Consider the following 8,206-nt stretch of genomic DNA (forward strand, 5'->3'; position numbering starts at 1 on the left):
CTGCCTAGCAGCCCACATGTGGCTGCCTATGTAATTTTGCGAAAATTTTTTCCGTTTTAAATAATTTATGTGATTATTTTAACGAGGTTAGACCTCGATTTTTCTGGCTTTTGCAAAATTTTGATTTTGACAAATTATGGGTTAAGCCAACTTAATTAATTGGATTGATTAAGTATGGATGCGGAATTCAGTGGGAGCTTAGTTAATTACGTGAGCAATTTTCTTTTAGAAATAATGTATTAAACAACTTTGACTAGTTTTAATTAGGCGCGTTAATCGGATTAACCACCTAAGTTAGTTACTAGTTTTGCGTGTTTAATTGTGTATTTCGTAAAATGCATGGGCCATTCAAAAATAGTGAATGGGTGAATGAAAGATTGTTTTCAAAATAGGTTATTGAAAATGGCAACTAGTAGGGCCCGACTAGGATAGAAAATACGGACTGCGTTCCGTTATGTATTTTTGTAAATCTAAATACGGTCTGCGAACCGTTAAGTATTTTTGTACTTTAAATTAATCTTAGTCGTAATAGCTAGTTATTTATTTTGGCCAAGATGTCTCAAGACGGCGTTTCGATGAAGACGAGCTAAGATGAAGACCCATGGAAATTAAAGATTTCAAGGGGTCATGCTAGTTGCCAAATGCATCAATTTATGTTTTATATATTATTGTTATATATGAATGTTAGATGCATGTCTAGGATTTCATATGTTGCGACGATTAGTTAAGTTCACTTAAATCAACCAACATAGAAACCCTAGGTCCCTTAAAATATTGAGCTAAAATTTGCCGTTCCAAGAACAACACTTACCGAACTAATGCGCGTATGTGATGGGCTACGCCAAAGCGAGGCATCACTAATTCCCTAGGAACGTAAGGTATACTAGGTATACAAGTTGTCTTGGTTAAGCTCAACGATATCAGTAAGGAGTCCTTAGATGTCGTGGCAAAAGAGATAAAATGTCAAGAATGCATTAGATGCAACATTTTATCAAACAGAGAGTAGCTTGGAGCTATTAGCAAATGGATTGCTTACCTTAAGATATTTAATGATTAAGACAAGCCAAAGTATGCTTAACCATTTCTTGATCTTTGGGATCTCGGAATCATTTTATTCTTGCCTAAAAGAGACAATTTATTAATGCGTGGATAAAATGTTCAATAAGATTGAAAATATGCATGAACGCTTTTAAATTTCAACTTATTGATTTATGAATGGTTTTTCATTTCAAATTCTTTCAATTGTAGACCAATATCTGCAAGTAACTCAAACAACAACCATATGTGCCCGGAACTCCCCGAAAAGTTAGCTATTAAGCTTAACTTGACAAACCTTGAAGAATGGGAAGAGCAACTCAGTAAAACTCTCTGGAGTTGTTCCAAGGAGTATGTTTTGGATACTTCCCTCCCAACCCTCTGTACCACGAAACACTTGAGTGACGAAACTTATTGTGCATGGACCAATGATTGCAAATTAGTGTCACAACTCATGGCTAACTCCATCCCGGAAGAATGGAAAGAAAAACTTCCATTCTCTTTTCCGGACTTATTCCTTGGAGGACTAAGAGATGTTGTCGGTGTGAGATTCTCTAAGAGTTTCAACGACAACAATGATGGACTCTTGTTTAAAGTAACTAGGTCACTTACAGACATGAATGCGAAGCCATCGGATCAAGGTTGTCTTGCAAAAGAGAGGTACCATCTTTGGTCTACAGTCTGCAACACCAAGTTGAGACCGGGTATGCCCCTCCGACCCCATGTGGAAAGAATGACTAGGCTCTTCAAGCACATGGAACTCCTTGGAATTCCATTAGAAGATGGAATGGCTGGTCAGTTTATGCTCACTTCACTCCACTCAGGATATGATGCATTAAGGGCATATATTTCTGAAAGAAAGGAGACACATTCTTTGAAGAATGTGGTGGAGCTACTTCACCGAGCCAACTCATTTGGGGCAACCAAAAGACCATCAAGAAGGAGGGATTTCAAGGTCAAGGAAAAGATGCATTGCTTTTATTGTGATGGGAAAGGCCACTACAAGAGAGAATGCAAGCTCTTTCGAGAAGAGGAAGAGAGGAATGGAGCATCTGCCTCAGGTATCTTCCTAAACACTTGTGAATTAAGCTTATCATAGGTATTGGATACCAAGTATGACTCACTTAATGTTGCCTTTTCAGGAACCAAGTGAGAAGCTTATCAAGTGTTGGTGCAAGGACAAGTAGACGACGAAGATGGTTTTTCGGTCGTGCTTGCATGCACTATTTTGTCTATGACATGTAATTAAACTAATCTTAGTTTTTCATCATGCTTTTGAACATACTATGATCTATGGTGTTGGACACCTAGTTATTTTACTTGTAAGACTTTGACAATAGTTGTTTCAAAAATTGTCTTGCAAATATATGTTCAATGGAAATTGCATGTTTCACATATGATTAGACAAAAGTTGATACCAATAACTAAGACATCTAAGAATTCAACTTTGTTAACAAACATTAGTAGATATGGCTATATCTACTTAATGTCGAATAAATCTGAATCCTTTGAGAAATTCAAAGAATTTCAGAAAGAAGTTGATAATCAACTTGGCAAGAAAATTATAGCACTTCGATCGAATCGAGGTGGCGAATATTTGAGCCATGAATTCGACGATCACTTGAAAGAAAATGGTATTCTTTCAGAGTTGACACCTCCCGGAACTCCTCAATGGAACGGAGTGTCCGAACGGAGGAATCGAACCTTGTTAGACATGGTTCGATCAATGATGGGTCTTAGTGAACTTCCTATCTCTTTCTGGGGACATGCGCTATAAACCGCGACACTAACACTGAACCGAGCTCCGTCAAAAGCTGTTGAAAAGACTCCATATGAATTATGGACTAAGAAACCTCCTAGGTTGTCTTTTTTAAATATTTGGGGATGCGAAGCATATGTTAAACGATTAATTTCGGACAAACTTCACCCCAAATCGGATAAGTGTTTCTTTGTGGGATATCCAAAAGAAACCAAAGGGTATTACTTCTACAATAAATCCGAGAACAAAGTGTTTGTTGCTCGTGATGGTGTCTTTTTGGAGATGGAACACCTTTCCAAAATGACAAGTGGGAGGAAAATTGAACTCGACGAAGTTCGAGAAGACGAGCAACAACGTCAACCTGATAAAACTGACAATCTAAGTGCTTTGGAAGCAGCTGAGAAGATTGGTCAGAATCAAACAGACAATGTAAATGCTCAACCTATTACCCTTCGTAGGTCGCAACGACAAAGATCTCAACCAGACAGATACCTTGGTATTGTCTTAACCGATGATCAAGACATCCTAATTATGGATGGAGATGAGCCAACGACATACAAGCAAGCTATGACGAGCCCTGAATCTGTTAAATGGCAAGAAGCCATGAAATCCGAGATGGACTCCATGTCTGAAAAATCAAGTCTGGGACTTGGTGAATTTGCCCCAGGGTTACACACCCATTAGTTGCAAATGGATCTTCAAATTGAAGACAGACAAAGATGGAAATGTATCGATATACAAGGCTAGACTGGTGGCAAAAGGTTATAGACAAGTACACGGGATTGACTATGATGAAACCTTTTCACCGGTTGCAATGCTAAAGTCTGTCCGGATTATTCTAGCGATTGCTGCATATTACGATTATGAAATATGGCAGATGGATGTCAAAATTGCCTTCCTAAATGGGATTTTGGAAGAAACTGTGTACATGACACAGCCAAAAGGTTTTGTCGATCCGAGCAACGCTGGAAAGGTTTGCAAGCTTAAGAAGCCCATTTATGGACTAATGCAAGCCAGTAGGAGTTGGAATCTGCGATTTGATGAAGCCATCAGCAAGTTTGGATTTATCAAGAATCCAGATGAATCTTGTGTATACAAGAAGGTCAGTGGGAGTGACATCGCATTCCTAGTCCTATATGTCGATGACATACTGCTCATTGGAAACAGCACAAAATTATTGGAGTCCGTAAAGGGTTGGTTGGGAAAGTGCTTTTCAATGAAGGACTTAGGAGAGGCACAGTACATATTGGGCATCAAGATCTACAGGGATAGATCTAAGAGGATGATTGGATTGAGCCAGAGTCCTTACATTGATAAAGTACTGGCACGATTTAACATGGAGAATGCCAAAAGAGGGCATCTACCCATGTCCCATGGCGTAACTCTCAGCAAGAAACAGTGTCCACAGACACCTGTTGCGCGAGAGAGAATGGATCAGATTCCATATGCTTCGCTAATTGGGTCGATCATGTATGCCATGATATGTACCAAGCCAGATGTCTCGCATGCCTTGAGTGCTACGAGCCGATACCAATCAAACCCAGGAAAGGCGCAATGGACTGCGACCAAGAATATCCTGAAGTACCTGAAAAGGAACAAGGATAAATTCCTGGTTTATTGTGGCCATAAAAACCTGGTTGTTGAAGGTTACACCGACGCTAGCTTCCAGACTGACAGAGACAACTTCAAGTCACAGTCAGGGTACATATTTTGTCTGAATGGAGGAGCGTTTAGCTGGAAGAGTGACAAGCAGATCACAACTGCAGACTCTACAACTGAAGCCGAATACTTGGTTGCTTTAGAAGTTGCTAAGGAGGCTGTTTGGATTCGCAAGTTCATTAGTGAAATTGGTGTTGTACCCTCCATCAAGGGTCCGATAGATCTCTACTGTGACAACAATGGAGCTATCGCTCAGGCTAGAGAGCCAAGGGAGCACCAGAAGGTCAAACATGTCCAAAGGCGATTTCACATGATAAGGGAATGGAAATCCGAAGGTGAAATCAGAATTTGCAAGATCGGCACGGATGATAATGTGGCCGATCCTTTGACTAAACCTTTGCCTCAAGTGAAACACAACAAGCACATTGAGGCAATGGGAATCAAGCACAATGGAGACTGGCTTTGAAATTCCCTGTACATGTGTTTTAATTAAACCAGATGTTTTAATGTAAGACACTGTATTGAAACCATTCATTAATGGAGTAATTAGTTTTGTGCAAAATTATCATTCACTCCATTACTATTTAATTGTGGTTTAGAATTAAATAATGAGTCCATTCGATTTATGGAAATATTCAAGACAAGATATCAACACCATGTCTTGGATAAAGAAACACCTGTTAAGTGAACATTGAATATTTAAATCGAAAATTATCCCTAATCGAGGTCATCTAACTGATGGACGATTGATGACCACCAGAGATTAGTGTGTAGTATGATTTACAGTACCGTTTCTTGTGCTGTAAGGACATGATGGTCATAAATCATTTGCACAGATGCCAGTTTGGAACTGCACTGGATCGACCTATGAGAGTACTTTAAGAGATTCAAAATTGTCATAGGTACAATTCTCATTATAGCTATCGGAACTCATTTCCTCGACCATGAGTATTGTGAAGTTTTCTTGTTTGAGTACTAGTCTCTTTGAGGTTGCCTAATGTCTGCCGTAACTGGGGATCATAAGGGGAACACTCAGGAGATTAGGTCCTCTTAGTAAGAGAAACTTACAATGCAAGACTGGGAATGTCCCCTATCAACAATAGGGAATAGCGAGACTATGTCTTTGTTGTTTACAAGGCCGCTCGAATAGCGAGACTGTGAAAATGCATGGCCGTGCTCAGATGGATTTTAGAAATCATCTTCTTATTGACAGTCGAACTTGGAGATCGAGAAACACTTCTGAACGTAATAAGGATGACGATGAATCTTACCTTATAGTTCACGAAGAGACATTAAGCGACATAGGAAATGGGCTATACACTATATGCACACTTGTCAGGAAGGAAAAGTGGGAGATTGAAAGGAATGGTATCCTTCCAACAAGTGTATTATTCTGATAGAGGGTTCAGAATTATTACAGAGCTAATTCTTCAGTAAGATCAAGTGATCGGAATGCCTAGGTGGAGGCCGCTTCCGATCAATAATATTAAGGTATAATTAATATTACAGCTTAATCTTAACTGAACCCTTTAGGTCGAACCCAATCGAAAAACCGATCCGAGACGACGAATTAATCCGAAGGATTTAATGAGTCGTCGGACTTATACAAACAAAGACATCGGATATCGAGCCTAGGGCGTCGAGGCTGAGCGTCGCAAAATCACAAGCAACAAGCACGAGCATAGCCGTAGCTAGGCTAGGCTAGCTCATCGCAATCCTAGGTGTACCATGTGTGTGCTAGGCGCACCATGGTGTGCTAGGCGAGGCATGAGTGCTAGGCGCACAAGGTAGCCCACCGCAGCCTTCGCATGGCATGGCAGCACCATCGCAAGTCACACGCACCATGCACAGCACTATCGCATGGCTAGGCCTGTGCGTGTGTGCGTGTGCATGTGCCTAGACACCATCGCAGACCACACGCACCAAGCACATCCATCACAGTGCTGGGCACTTGCGTGTGTGCGTGTGCGTGTGTGTCTCGCACCATCGCAACAACAGCCTCGCACAGCAGCACCATGCCAGGCATCCTTGCGTGTGTGCGTGTGTGTAGGCACCATCGCAGGCCACGCACCAAGCTCAGCACACCTATGCGTGTGCGTGTGCGAGTGCTAGTGCATGCTGGCCTGACTGTGCGTATCTATGCGAGAGGCGATGCCCAGCATGCGTGGCTCGCTAGCAGCACGCATGCTGGGTAGGCATATGCGTGTTCATGCGAAGGGGAGAGCTAGGCAGCCAGCAGCGCCCAGCGCCTAGCAAGCCGCAACATGGGCATCACCCAGCACAACAGCATGCAGCGCGCATGGCTGGCTGGGCTGATGCTTGCTGCCTTGTGCTGGCTGTCTTGGCTAGCTGGCGTGCTAGCTGGCAGCAGCCCAGCAGCCCCTTAATGCCGTTTTGGTGAGGGGTGGGGACCAAGGCTTGGGCAAAGCCTTGGGGAGCAAGGCAATGGCCCCCCCACCTATTCATGGTCCTCACCTAACCCTCTTTCTCCCCTTGACACTTGTTGCATTGTGATTGCATTTAATTAATTATTTAATTTAGAATTAAATAAATTAATGATTTTGCACATGATCCCACATTGATCATGAAATGGGATTCAAGTTCCCATTCTCTATAAATACCCACTTGGTTGGGATTTTGAGAAGAACACTTGAGTGGAAAAGTAAAGGCAACTCCATTGTTGAGTATACCTTGAAATTCGTAAAACACCAAGTTTATATTTGTCCGGGCCTCAACTAACTTTCGAGGCTTAGGACGCTCGGGTCGGGTTCGAGGGTACGATCCCGTCGGAGGCCTCGTGTTTTCGGGGTTCAAGTAAGAGCTTATAGTTGAGCGAAGCACCCGTCAAAGGTATAATCTTTTATCCTTTCTTATGCCTTTTAATTATGTTTTGCTTGTTAATTGCATTTATTATGGGGGCGGGTCTTGGTAGGTTTCATTCGGCGTAGTGTGGGTCACTACGAAACCCTACATAACAAGCGTTAAGTAACACTAGCTGCAGTACCGAGTGTATAGGTGGATAGCCTTGAATTTGAGGAAGAAAACAAGCAGACATGGTTAAAAAACCGCCTGGTAAAGCTCGAGTAGCATGAGTATTCAAGTCATCAATTATCCTCGCAAGAGGGGGCATGGACATTCTGGATTGGTATACGCCTGCTTTATGGGCGACTGTCCGCCTGGTTTGGGGCAAACACCATAGTGATTGATTGACTTGGAAACCTATCATACTCTCTAAAGTACCAAAAATTTCCAATCAATCAATTTACCTTTGAAACCAGGCGAATAGCCGTCCAGGGGCAAAGATAGACGGCAAAATAAAAAAAAAAAAAAATTATTTGCTCCAACATGTGGATATTAAAGCTAAGTCTACAAAACTTAATAGCTGTGTTGTTCCTTCTAGAACAACCGAATGAGGCCTATGGCCGGATGAAATATCTAAGGCCTATGGCCAAATGATCTTTAATATACATACTCCAACATGAGTAGATTAAGCTAAGTCTAACAGACTTGGCAGCTATGGATTGCACCTTTTTGAACAACCTAACGAGGCCTATGGCCGGATGTTATATAATTAAAACAATACGTCTGTCCCAGCATGAGCTGGCGTCCGGCGACATCCATCCGGGTGAATTCGTCACAGAGAGCATCTCCCATTTGGGTGACACATTGATCTATAAACTTGATCAAATGAGACTAAGATAACAAAGACTACCGACTGTTCTAACACAAGCGGTAATCTGTAATATCTGGGTC

The sequence above is a fragment of the Chenopodium quinoa genome, unplaced genomic scaffold, assembly GCF_001683475.1.
Source record: "Chenopodium quinoa cultivar QQ74 unplaced genomic scaffold, ASM168347v1, whole genome shotgun sequence".
Taxonomy (NCBI): Eukaryota; Viridiplantae; Streptophyta; class Magnoliopsida; order Caryophyllales; family Amaranthaceae; genus Chenopodium; species Chenopodium quinoa.